Consider the following 13,646-nt stretch of genomic DNA (forward strand, 5'->3'; position numbering starts at 1 on the left):
ATATATATATATATATATATATATATATATATATATATTCACTAATGGATAGGGAACTCCCTTTGTTTCCTGTTCCTTGCTAGAACCAAAAAAGCTGCTATAAATCTTTTTGTACATATGGGTTCTTTGCTTCTTTCACTTTTTTGTAGTATAGACGTAGCAGTGATACACCTGGGTCAAAAGGCCTGAAGGCCATTTAGTTTAATAACTTTGGGGCCATAGTTTCAAATTGCTTTCCAGAATTGGTGAAGGAATTCAGAGCTCCACCAAAGAGTAGTTAGTGTGCCCATTTTCTTGGACTCCCTTCAGCAATTATCTCTTCACTTTGCTAATCTGATTGGTAAGAAATATAAGTTTTTTTATTTTGCATTTATCTACTTATTAGTGATTTGGTTTATTATGTAGTAGGACCATTTAAATTATATCATCATGGTATGATCATGCATAATTAATATCTCCGTATTTCTAAAAAATAGTTTGTTTTTGTATTCTTATAATCCTGTATATTTTTGATAGGTAGACTCTCAAATATTTTATATGTTCTTTGGTTATTTTAAATAGAATTTATCTTTTTTTTACTTCTTCTTGATGTATGTGGGTATTTTATAGAAATGCCAATGATTTATGTAGCCTTATTTTGTATCTTTTAGCAGTTTAGATCCTCTAAATAGACCATCATATAATCTTCAAAAAGTAACATTTTGATAATATGTACTTGATGCTTCCATTTTGTTTACTACCATTGCTATAATTTGTATTTTTGCATTGCATAAATAAGAGTTGCAAAAATGCTAGAAAGATCTCTAGGACTTCTCCAATAAATATTTCTAGCTATTGGTTTTAGAAATATACAATTTACATCAAGGAAAAGTCTACATACTTCTATGCTTTTAGTGATCTTAATGATAGTAGCTTTGAATTTTTTTTTCAAAAACCTTTTCAGCTTCTTTTGACACAATTGTGGTTTTTGTTTATTTCTCATTAGCATGGTATATTATATTTATAGTTCTCCTTATATTTAATTAACCTAATGTTATATAGGTGTGTATGAAAAAATATATACACATAAAAGTTGGTCATATGTAGTCTTTTTAATATGTTGAAATTTATTTTCTAACATTTTTGTACTGATATTCATTATTGACACTGGTCAATAGTTTTTTTCCTCTGATTTTAGATATCAAGACCAAATTTATGACATAGAAGGAATTTAGTAGGATTTCTTCTTTTCTTCTTTTTGAAGTTTATGTAACATTGAAATCAGTTATCCTTTAAATATTTAATAGGATTTACTTGTAAATTGATTTGGTCCCAGATGATTTTAAAAATTCAGTTATGGCTTATTTAATTTCTTTTTCAGAACCTAGCTTATTTAAATTCTCTCTTCCTTGTTCTGTTAATCTGGGTATTTAAAAATTTTTTGTTAACCATCATACACTTTGTTATTAGATTATTTGGCAAAGAATTATACAGACTCATTTCTATTACTTTTCTGTATTAATTCTTCACTTGCGTGTTCTCCTTTTTCATTTTTATGTTAACAATTCAACTTATCCATCTTATGAAGGCTTTCTCTCCAGAAAACAGTTAGTTTTTAACCATTTCAATGAGGTTTTCTACTAACTTTATTAACCTCTTCTTTGATCCCTAGAATTTCTAATTGGTGTTTTAAATTGGTGTTGAGTTTTAAAAATTCCTTTCTTTTCTAATTTTTCTGTTTTTTTGGTATTTATGCAATTTTCTTCTCTATTACATGATCATTTCTAAAAGATTCTATGCAGATCTAAGTAATATGTGTATTCTTTTCTATTTTATCAAGACATTAGAGCTCTATCATTTCCATATTTTCTAAAATTCTGTTTGGGTGCTTAACTTCATCCTTATTTATGACTTAAAAAAAAGATTTATCTGGGTCTAAAAAGAATATAATGAGGTACCCTAGTATTATAGTTTTTCTATTGGTTTCTCACTATAATTTAAAGAACTTTTTCTTTTAGTATTTAGATGCCATGGCATTTGTTTATAGTAATAGTGAGTATTGATATAGATTAGTTACCTAAATTTATATTCAAAACTCTCACTTGCTTCATCCATCCCTGCTATTTATAGTCTTCTATATCTCCTCCCTTTCCTAGCTAAACCTCTTGAGAATATTTATCTACCAGTGCTTCTTTTCCTTTCCTCAAATTCTCTCTTTTTTAAAATTCTCTGTAGTCTGGCTTCTGATATCATAATCCAACTAAAACTATTCTCTCCAAAGTAACCAGTGATCTCTTAATCACCAAACCTAATGGCCTTTTCTTAACCATCATCCTTCTTGATTTCTCTTCAGCCTTTGATACTATTGATCATTCCCTTCTTAATACTATATTCTTTCTTTGTTTTTATAACACTACTTTCTACTGGTTCTCCTTCTACTGATCTAAATTCTCTCCAGTCTCCTTTGCTAGATCATGCCCACTATCCTTGGATGTCTACCAAGCTTCTGTCCTCTTCTCTTCTTCTTTACTGTTTCATTTGGTAATCTTACCATATTCCTTGGATTTAATTTTTCCTTTTTAATCATGTCTTTTTTCTATTGTTGTCTCCTCTTCCTGGAGGTGGGAAACACAGCTGTTAAATATTTCACACTTTTTTTAGACTTTTTCAGAGTATGAATCAGTTGTGCTGATTTTTTTCTCTTTAAAAATGCTTTTTTATAGGGCATAGAAACATTGCAAACAAATGCAAAAGAGAAGAAATAATAAATGTAACCTTCTCAGATCATAATGCAATAAAAACAATAATTAGTAAGGGCACCTGGACAGGCAAATCAAAAACTAATTGGAAATTAAATAATATGATTCTCCAAGACCAGCTAGTCAAAGAAGAAATCATAGAAACAATCAACAATTTCATTGAAGAGAATGACAATGATGAGACATCCTACCAGCCAAGGCAGTACTCAGGAGGAAATTAATATCCTTGAGTGCATATATTAACAAATTAGGGAGGGCAGAGATTAATGAATTGGGCATGCAACTTAAAAAATTAGAAAGCGAGCAAATTAAAAATCCCCAGATGAAAACAAAATTAGAAATACTAAAAATCAAGGGAGAAATTAATAAAATTGAAAATAAAAGAACTATTGATTTAATAAATAAGACTAGAAGCTGGTATTTTGAAAAAACAGATAAAATAGACAAAGTACTGGTCAATCTAATAAAAAAGGAAAGAAGAAAACCAAATTGACAGTATCAAAGATGAAAAGGGAGACCTCACCTCTAATGAAGTGTTATGTTGATAATAACAGATATTTTGGAGAAGCAGATAATTATGCCAGGGCCAGTAACCTTCAAGTCACTTCTTCTCACAGACACTGACTGACAGGCTTCAGTGAGAAAGGAGGGGGTTAGACACTCCTGATTCTCAAACCCCTCCCCACAAGCAGTTAAGGTTTCAGTTGGAAATGGAGACCATCTGAGGTACTTCTAGCAAGGTCTGTTGAGGCTAAACTCTAATGATGTTCCCCTTTTCTTTAACTTATGTTCCTCACAGGTCTGATAGAGGAATAAGTAGAAGCTAGTTATCTAAATGTTGAAGGACTGAGATAGATGATCTTCTTAAACCTGTCAGCTGACAGGATTCAAGCTAGATGACCAGACTTGAGTAGTGAGTATCCCCAAATAATTCCCAGGCACAGATACTGAAGGTAAAGCTTATATTAAGAAGTAAAAGGAAAAGTAGAGGGGGTAATTAGGGTTTAAATGAGGAAAAGGTGACCCTGATCTGTTAGTTTGAAGCTGCCCTTCCCCCCCACAGGAGGGGGTGAAGGGCCCTTGACTAAACTGGCTCTCTCATTGATAATGAATATTTCTAATCTCTAAATCACTAAATAGTTGTTGTATTGATGTTGCTAAGGACCAACTCTATTAAACAGGTTAACTCCTGAATAGAAACCACGATGGCTTTTGCCACAATGGCCACTCAGGTGAACCCCCCAAGTCAGGAGCAGTAAGCAGTCTCTTCTGCTCACCTCAAGCCCCAGAAAGCAACTGCCTTAACTCCCTCTCAACTGCCCCCTCACCCAAAGTTCTCCAAGGGGGGTCCCCTGGAATTCTGGGTGAGGCTGACCCTGTATTTTACAGGGATTCCATGCTACAATCTCTGCATAACATTTGGGGAAATTAAGGCAATAATTAAAAATTATTTTGCCCAATTATATGGCAATAAATACAGCAATCTAGGAGATATGAATAAATATTTACAAAAATACAAATTGCCTAGATTAACAGCAGAAGAAATAGAATACCTAAATAATCCCATATCAGAAAAAGAAATTGAACAAGCCATCAAAGAACTCCCTAAGAAAAAATCTCCAGGGCCTGATGGATTCACAAGTGAATTCTATCAGACATTCAAAGAGCAACTAATCCCAATACTATACAAATTATTTGATATAATAAGCAAAGAAGGAGTCCTACCAAATTCCTTTTATGACACAAATATGGTACTGATTCCAAAGCCAGGTAGATCAAAAACAGAGAAAGAAAACTATAGACCAATCTCCCTAATGAACATAGACACAAAAATCTTAAGTAGAATACTAGCAAAGAGACTCCAGCAAGTAATCATGACGATCATCCACCATGATCAGGTGGGGTTTATACCAGGAATGCAAGGATGGTTCAATATTAGGAAAACCATCCACATAATTGACCATATCAACAATCTAACAAAAAAATCACGTGATTATTTCAATAGATGCTGAAAAAGCCTTTGACAAAATATAGCACCCATTCCTATTGAAAACCCTGGAAAGTACAGGAATAGAAGGACCTTTCCTAAAAATAATAAACAGTATATACCTAAAACCACCAACAAGCATCATAAGCAATGGGGATAAATTAGAAGCCTTCCCAATAAGATCAGGAGTGAAACAAGGATGCCCATTATCAACTCTATTATTCAACATAGTACTAGAAACACTAGCAGTAGCAATTAGAGAAGAAAAAGAAATTGAAGGTATCAAAATAGGCAATGAGGAGACTAAGCTATCACTCTTTGCAGATGATATGATGGTCTACTTAAAAAATCCCAGAGAATCAACTAAGAAGCTTGTAGAAATAATCAACAACTTTAGCAAAGTTGCAGGATACAAAATAAATGCACATAAATCATCAGCATTTCTATACATTTCCAACACACTAGAGCAGCAAGAAGTAGAAAGAGAAACACCATTTAAAATCACCCTAGACAATATAAAATACTTAGGAATCTATCTACCAAAACAAACACAGCAATTATACAAAAACAACTACAAAAAACTTTCAAAACAAATAAAACTAGATCTAAACAATTGGAAAAACGTGAATTGCTCATGGGTAGGATGAGCTAACAAAATAAAAATGAGCATTCTACCCAAATTAGTTTACCTATTTAGCGCCATACCTATCAAACTACCAAAAACCTTTTTTATTGAATTAGAAAAAACTATAACAAATTTCATTTGGAATAACAAAAGATCAAGAATATCAAGGGAACTAATGAAAAAAATGTGAAGGAAGGGAGCCTAGCAGTACCAGATATTAAACTATACTATAAAGCAGAGGTCATCAAAACAATATGGTACTGGCTAAGAGACAGAAGGGAGGATCAGTGGAATAGACTTGGGGTAAGTGACAGTGTATGATAAACCCAAAGAGCCCAACTTTTGGGACATGAATCCACTATTTGACAAAAACTGCTGGGAAATTTGGAAAACAATATGGGAGAGATTAGGTTTAGATCAACATCTCACACCCTATACCAAGATAAATTCAGAATGGGTGAATGACTTGAATATAAAGAGGGAAATTATAAATAAATTGATTGAACACAGAATAGTATACTTGTCAGATCTCTGGGAAAGGAAAGATTTTAAAACCAAGCAAGAGTTAGATAAAATTACAAAATGTAAAATAAACGATTTTGATTATATCAAACTAAAAAGCTTTTGTACAAACCAAAACAATGTAGCCAAAATCAGAAGGGAAACAACAAATTGGGAAAAAATCTTTATAACAAAAAACTCTGACAGGGGTCTAATTACTCAAATATACAAGGGGTTAAATCAATTGTATAAAAAATCAAGCCATTTCCCCAATTTATAAATGGGCAAGAGACATGAATAGGCAATTTTCAGATAAAGAAATCAAAAGTATCAATAAGCACATGAGAAAGTGTTCTAAATCTCTAATAATTAGAGAAATGCAAATCAAAACAACTTTGAGGTATCACCTCACATCTAGCAGATTGGCTAAAATGAAAGAAGGGGAGAGTAATGAATGCTGGAGGGGATGTGGCAAAACTGGGACATTAATGCATTGTTGGTAGAGTTGTGAACTGATCCAACAATTCTAGCTGGCAATTTGGAACTATGCTCAAAGGGCTATAAAAAAAATGCCTGCCCTTTGATCCAGCCATTCCATTGTTGGGTTTGTACCCCAAAGAGATCATAGATAAACAGACTTGTACGAAAATATTTATAGCTGCGCTTTTTGTGGTGGCAAAGAACTGGAAAAGGACAGTATGTCCTTCAATTGGGGAATGCCTGAACAAACTGTGGTATATGCAGGTGATGGAATACTATTGTGCTCAAAGGAATAATAAACTGGAGGAATTCCGTGTGAACTGAAAAGACCTCCAGGAATTGATGCAGAGTGAAAGGAGCAGAGCCAGAAGAACATTGTACCCAGAGACCAATACACTGTGGTAAAATAGAATGTAATGGACTTCTGAACTAGCAGCAATGCAATGACCCAGGACAATTCTGAGGGATTTATGGAAAAGAACACTACCCACATTCAGAGGAAGAACTACAGGAGTGGAAACAGAAGAAAAACAACTGCTTGAACACATGGGTTGAGGCGGACATGATTGAGGATGTCGACTAGAAACTACCACATCAATGCAACTATCAACGATTTGGAAATAGGTCTTGATTAATGGCACATGTTAAAACCAGTGGAAATACATGTCAGCCATGGGGGGGGGAGGGGGAAGTCGGGGGGTGAAGGGGAAAGTAAGAGCATGATTTATGTAACCATGTTAACTTTCAAAAAATAAATATTAATAAATGATTAAAAAAAGAATGAATAATCAACCATGGAATGATCTTGTAAAAACCAGTAGCACTATAGCTCAGAATGAGCTATACTCATCAGAGAAACTAAAGATAACAAAATAGAGATGGGGGAGAGGTTAAGCTATATTGGGGGAAAGAGGAGCATCAAAGGAGCAGTGCTTGGAGGAATGGGACAGTAATAGCTAATGACGATGCGAGGATAGAGTTGCTTAATCCCTATTTTGTTCCCGTTTTCTCTGCCAAGGAAAAAGGCTTGTGCACTGGAAATGGCTGCACCAAAATGACTAATGAGTTGATTGATACTGAAGGAAAACATGGAGATAGTTACAAAAACTAAGTAGAATTTTAAGATTTACACAATGTTTTACAAATATGCTCACAACAATTCTGAGAAGGTGCTATTATCACCCCTGTTTTACAGATGAAGAAACTGAGGCAGGTGGAAATTAAGAGATTTGTCCAGGGTCACATAAGCAATGTGTCTGAAGTCAAATTTGAACACTACTCTTCTTGATTGCAAGTCTACCACTCTATCCACTATGTCACCTAGCCATGTAAATAATTAAGGGAGTACCTAGCTATTCTTGATGTATTGAAGTTGCTTCCCCCAGATGAACTACATCTTCAGGTACTGAAAGAACTTTTGTATCTGTATCCTGAGCCACTATCAGGGATTTTTATAATTTCAGAGAAGGAAGAAGTACTAAAGTACTAGAGAAGGGTCAATGTCCTGAATTTCATAAAAGGGAAGAGAATAAAGCTACAAACTATGTCAGTGAATCTTATTTCAATTCCTTGGAAATTTGTTGAATGAACCATTAAAAGTACAGTTTGTGAACATCTATAATAGAAGGCAGTGATTACATAGAACCTATGTGGCTTTGTCAAGAATAAATTATGTCAGACTAAATTTATTTCCTTTTTTGGCAGAAAAATGAATTAGATTATATACTCTAGATTATAGAGTAAGAATTCTAAACTAATATATCAGGGGGATTATGTAGATATAGTTCATCAACTGTAGCAAAGCATTTGGTAAGGTACCTTTATATTATCTTTATAAAAAAGATGAATACATGAAGACTAGAAGATATGCCTGAAGTTCTCTTTCTTTTTAATTTGGCCTCCTGACTTCCTGAAGTTCTGTCAAGTCCCTTTGAAAATTTCATTCCTGTAGGAAACCTTTGCCCAAACCCTTTATTCTCTCTTTTGATTCTCTCTAATTTATCCTGTACATACCTTGTTTGCACATAGTTATTCGAATGCCATTTCCCCCACTGAATTGTGAGCTTCTTGAAAACAGGGACTTTTTTGCCTTTCTTTGTATCTCAACACTTAGCAGAGTGGCTGACACAAACTCTTATGAAATGTTTATTGATAACTGACTAGAACTAGTTGGATGGCTGCCCTCAAAAAAGTTGTTGATAATCCAATTTCAAGCTGGCAGAAAGTCTCCATTTTATTGTCCAAAAGACCTATGTTTCATGTTATATTGTTTAATATTTTTATCAATGACTTGGACAAAAGCATAGATGGAATTCTTAGCCACTTCACAAATGATATAGAACAAAAAACACTGAATAACAGGCCAGTCCAAATAATTTCTTGAGGAGCTAGAACATTTGGCTGAGTTTAACAAGGCATAGTTCAATCCAGATAAATGTAAATCCCTTGAGATTAAAAAAACAGCTGTAAAAGTACTGGATAGGGGAGATGTGGTTGGAGAGCCATTTTTCATAGAGTCTTTCTGGAATTTTAATTTACAGATAAATTCAAATAAAATGTAATAACTGCCAAGTTAAAGATACTCTCCATCTTCTGACTCACGCTTTAAAATAAACTCACCAACACTGCATAATCTTAGACAAATGGCAAATGTTCTTGGAACCTTGTAAACTTGGACATGCTAAGAATTGTGCTTTGAATAATTGTACGCAGAGGGTGTGGTAGCTGTAAAAGATGCTAAAACATATGCCAAGAGGAATAAATCTTTCAAATAAACATTTTGCTCCAGCTGAGATCAATCTCTTCCTTCCCTGAATTTGTCTCTACTCAATAATTAGTACCTTTGCTCTAATTGTAGGCATAATGAAATACAGCATTTTTAACATCAATATATAGTGATCAAATGTATATTACTTTGCTAAGTATTTCACAATATGTTCTAATATCATACTAAATAAGAACATACATATATGTTTTATATATGTTGTGATCTACACTCACTCTTTTGAGATCATGGTTCTAAACTGAAGTACATATATGTACGTTTATATTTACATGCATATATACAGCACACAGTAGGTGCTTAATAAATGTTTGTTGATTTTTTTAAATTGCACTGCCCAGGTAGACTTATCAGTTGCCATTATGCCTAGTATAATGCTAGGGCCACAATGGGGAAGCCATGGCAGGCATGCTGAGCTGGCACTTGGGGAGCTGCTCTGTCCCCCTCTTCCCAGTGCTTGAAAACATTTTTGCATGCCTCACCCCTCTGCCTAGTAACCCAAAGAAAACCCTTTCTCCCTCAGCTCTCTCCAGTAATCTAGGGGCTCACAGACAGCTTGAATTTGTCCCCTGGGCACTCAAACTGGGAAAGGGTTCACCAACTCTGTTTTAGGTACAGAAGAGACTATCAATTAGTCCGAAGTAGACTCTAATCTGAGATCAAGGTCTCCATGTGATTCAATTTCAGAAGTGTTTGTTAAGTACCCCTAAATGCAGGACACTGCATTAAGTTTTAGAAATATAAAGATGAAAAATAATACAGCTCCAACTTCCAGGAACTTGTGTGTTTTTACTTAGAAGGATAATACAAATTAGGTTATGATTAAGGTAAAGGAAAAATCCAGATGACATTTAAAGAAGAGATCAATTTCATATTGTGTGAAAAGGGAGAAATTCAGATGAAACTTCATTGAGGAAATGACATTTGACTTGCATCAATGAAGTAACAGAAAGATTTCAGCATGCAAGGATAAGGAGATAAGGCAGTTCTCAGTATGGGGAAATAAGAGTCTTATGAAAATAGGAAATAGAACATTGAATTTAGGAGGAAAATAGTAGTCCAATTGTCTGGAAATATAGAGCATATAAAGGGGGAAACATTTAAAGTTAGTATGTAGCCATATTGTGGAGAGTTTTAATGCTAATCTGATGAGTTACATTTTTATTCTAGAGGCAATAGGGAGCCATAGAAGTTTTTTGAGCAGAAGTGTTAAATTATTAGACATTGGGGAGATGACTTTTAGCAGCTCTCTACATGATGGATTTAAGAAAGGAAAAATAAGAATAAAAAATGTCAGTTAGGAAGCTACTATAATAACCCTAAACAAGAGGTCATGGAGGTATAAAATAGGTTAGTGTCAGTGTGAGAGAAGATGTATGTAAAAGATATTTCATCATTAGTAAGAGCTGGAAGACAATTAGATATGAGGGTGAAGATGAGGGAAGAGTTAATAATTATTCTGAGGTTTTGAGGTCAAATAACTGGGAAGATATGAGGATATGATCAACAAAAATGGAGGATTTAGAAGAAGGGCCAATTTTTTGAGAGAAGATGAATGTAGTTTGGATGTATTTGAGTCTGAAATGCTAATGGCAACTGGATATAAAGTGTTGGGATTAACTGTATAGATCTGGTTATTTGCATAATTAAAGTCATCGAAGTGGTTGTAATAACCAAGAAAGAAGATGTCAAAAGAAAAGAGAAGGTAGGTAAGGGCAGAGCTTTGTGTGACACCAAGAAAGGCCTGGAGGAATCTCTGCCCTGAATTATTAATAATATATAAATAAGCAAAATAAAATATGAGGTGACTTCCCGGTAATTCTATCTTTGAACATGTGTGTGTCTGTATAACAAAATAAGTTACTACTTCTAAAATTTGTTTTAAAATATATTATAGACATTAATGTTAGGACTATAAGTATAATAAATTCAAATTTTAAAATTCTTTCATAAAAAAAAGAAGCAAATTGGCCATTTCCATCAAATTGTATATGTGCCCATGCTAATCATTCTGGGTAGGATGGTGTCTCCTGTTATGCAGCATTACTTTAAAGGGTGGGTAGTTTGTGTGTAGATCACAGTATTTTAATTTTATTCTTTGAGTGTTTGTGGATGTATCATCAGAAACAAAGGTGCAACTCCCTCTCCCAAGGCTTAGTGCAATTTCAGTAAGAAAGTGTTCTAAGTTTATATCGACAATTGAAATGAAAGTTATACTTGATTTCATTTTCTTAAATTATTGTTCTTATAGCTTATGCTCTCTCTATATGCTTGAGGAGGTTTCTCCACCACTAACTTCTACCTTTTGGGGGAATTTAGGAATTTGGCACAGGTGAATCATGAATCTAGTCAGTAGGAATAGGTTTAGCTGATGCCATCTAGGGTTGCTGCTATGGGAATATATTTCATAACAAAGGAGATTTGGGATTATCAATCAATCCACAAACTTTTATTAGCATTTATAATGTTCCAGGCACTCTGCTCGGGGATAGGGATACAAAGACACATGGGACAATATTTAATAGTTCTTGTTCTAAAGGAGCTTAATTCTATTACAGGAGACAACATATATTACATGTATACACCTAGACAAACAAAAATTCAATGTAATTTGGTAGTGGCTGCAATATGAAGGGCTACAGTTAAAGGGTAAAGTAAATACCATTTCCGAGCGATGCTGGTTATTTGGGGCAAATGTGAAACCAGAATACAAACAGTACTAGGACCCTGGGATCAAGGAGGAATAAATGAAGTGAGACTTTAAGCAGCCTGGTTTTCTGTAATGTTGAGGATTCATAATTATCTTCCAAAGTAATTTCATTTAAAATCTCACTTGGATGTACAGATTCTGATTTGTGTTCGTTAAAAAAAAAAAAAAACCAACATTTATTCGCCATCCACTATTTGACATGCACTATGGACTATAGGCTAGATGTGAGGTATGAGGAAAGTGGCCCTTAACCAGAGTGGTGGCAAAGTCAGAGAGAGAAAGGACACATGTAAGAGAGGTTACAAAAATAAAATTGACAAGATTGGCAACAGATTTGCACTTAGGAAGTGAGAGAGAATGAAGAGTTGAGGATGGCATGGAAAGTTTGGGAAACTGGGAGGGTGAAGGTGCCCTCATAGAACAGGGAAGTCAGGAAATGAGATTTTTCTTTTTCCTTTCTCCATCCTTCCCTCCCGTTATCCTTCCCTCTCTTCTTTCCTTCCTTACTTCCTACTTTCCTTTCTTTCTTCCTTCCTTCCTTTCTGCCTTCCTGCCTTCCTGTCTTTTTTTTTTACTGTTTACTACAATCAAAACTATTCATAAACTTTAATTTTTCTTTTTTGGGAGATGACACTTGTTTGATTGTTTTCAAATTTAGATTCATAGAATTTAGAGTTAGAAAGAACTTCAGAAGTCATTTAGTCCCTTCACTCACTCATTTACAGAGAAGGAAACCAACTTTGCTGACCATTTCTCCATATATAGATGTCTCTGTGGTAGTCACAATTGCCTGCCATCCATCGAATGTGTCTCCTTCATTTGTTTTCTAGGCTAGCATTAACTTCTCATTCACTCACATTGTACCCAGGACTACAGGCAGAAATAGATCTTATACCAGTGATAAATCTGATCTGGTTAAAATATTTCCTATCACTACCAATCTTTCTAATAAGATCTGGGTTATAATTCTGTTATAGTAATAACGTATAAGTTTATTTATACTAATTAAATAGTCATCATATGTCAAGAGAGACAGAGAAAGAATAGCCTAACAAACATCTGACTATCTAATTGCTAAGAAGATAGCTAATAAAATAATTATAGTATTGATCTTAAAAGCCTGTTGAAGCACTTCCAGTGCACTAGAGTCCTCTAGCAAGTTTTCTAAACCACTAATTTAAAAGAGATGTTCATTTCCTAATCCAGACAAATTTGATAATTTGAAATATATTGGTACTAGAATGGAAATAAACATTTCTTCTGGAAGAATTTTGGGATAAGAGAGGCTGTAACTATAGAGGAAAATATTTAAATCCCTAGAATTATTTTCTCAAAACTCCCTAAACCCCAAACTTACTAAAAGAAATTATTTAGCATAATAAAAAAAAGTTAAACAAGTTTCATGCAACCCCCAACCTGTAAGCATTATATTACATTCAAAAGAATAATAGTTAACAGCAGAGGGTTTGTGTTCAAAACCTGATACTATTTATATTACCTGTATGAAAAGTCATTTACATTTCCTTGGTTTCAGTTTCCTAATTTTTTTTTATTTTGGATTTGGTTACAAGTTTATTATTTATTTATTTGTTTGTTTGTTTATGGCAATAAGGCCTTTACTTTTCTTATTTTTAAGTATTTTTCCATGGTTACATGATTCATGTTCTCTTCCTCCCCTCTTCTCTCCCTGCTCCCAGAGCTGACAATCAATTCCACTGGGTTATACAGGTATTATCACTCAATACCTATTTCCATATTATTCATTTTTGCAATAGAGTAATTTTTTAAAAACCAAAACCTCAAATACTATACTCATATAAACA

Source organism: Gracilinanus agilis, chromosome 4, assembly GCF_016433145.1.
Source record: "Gracilinanus agilis isolate LMUSP501 chromosome 4, AgileGrace, whole genome shotgun sequence".
Taxonomy (NCBI): domain Eukaryota; kingdom Metazoa; phylum Chordata; class Mammalia; order Didelphimorphia; family Didelphidae; genus Gracilinanus; species Gracilinanus agilis.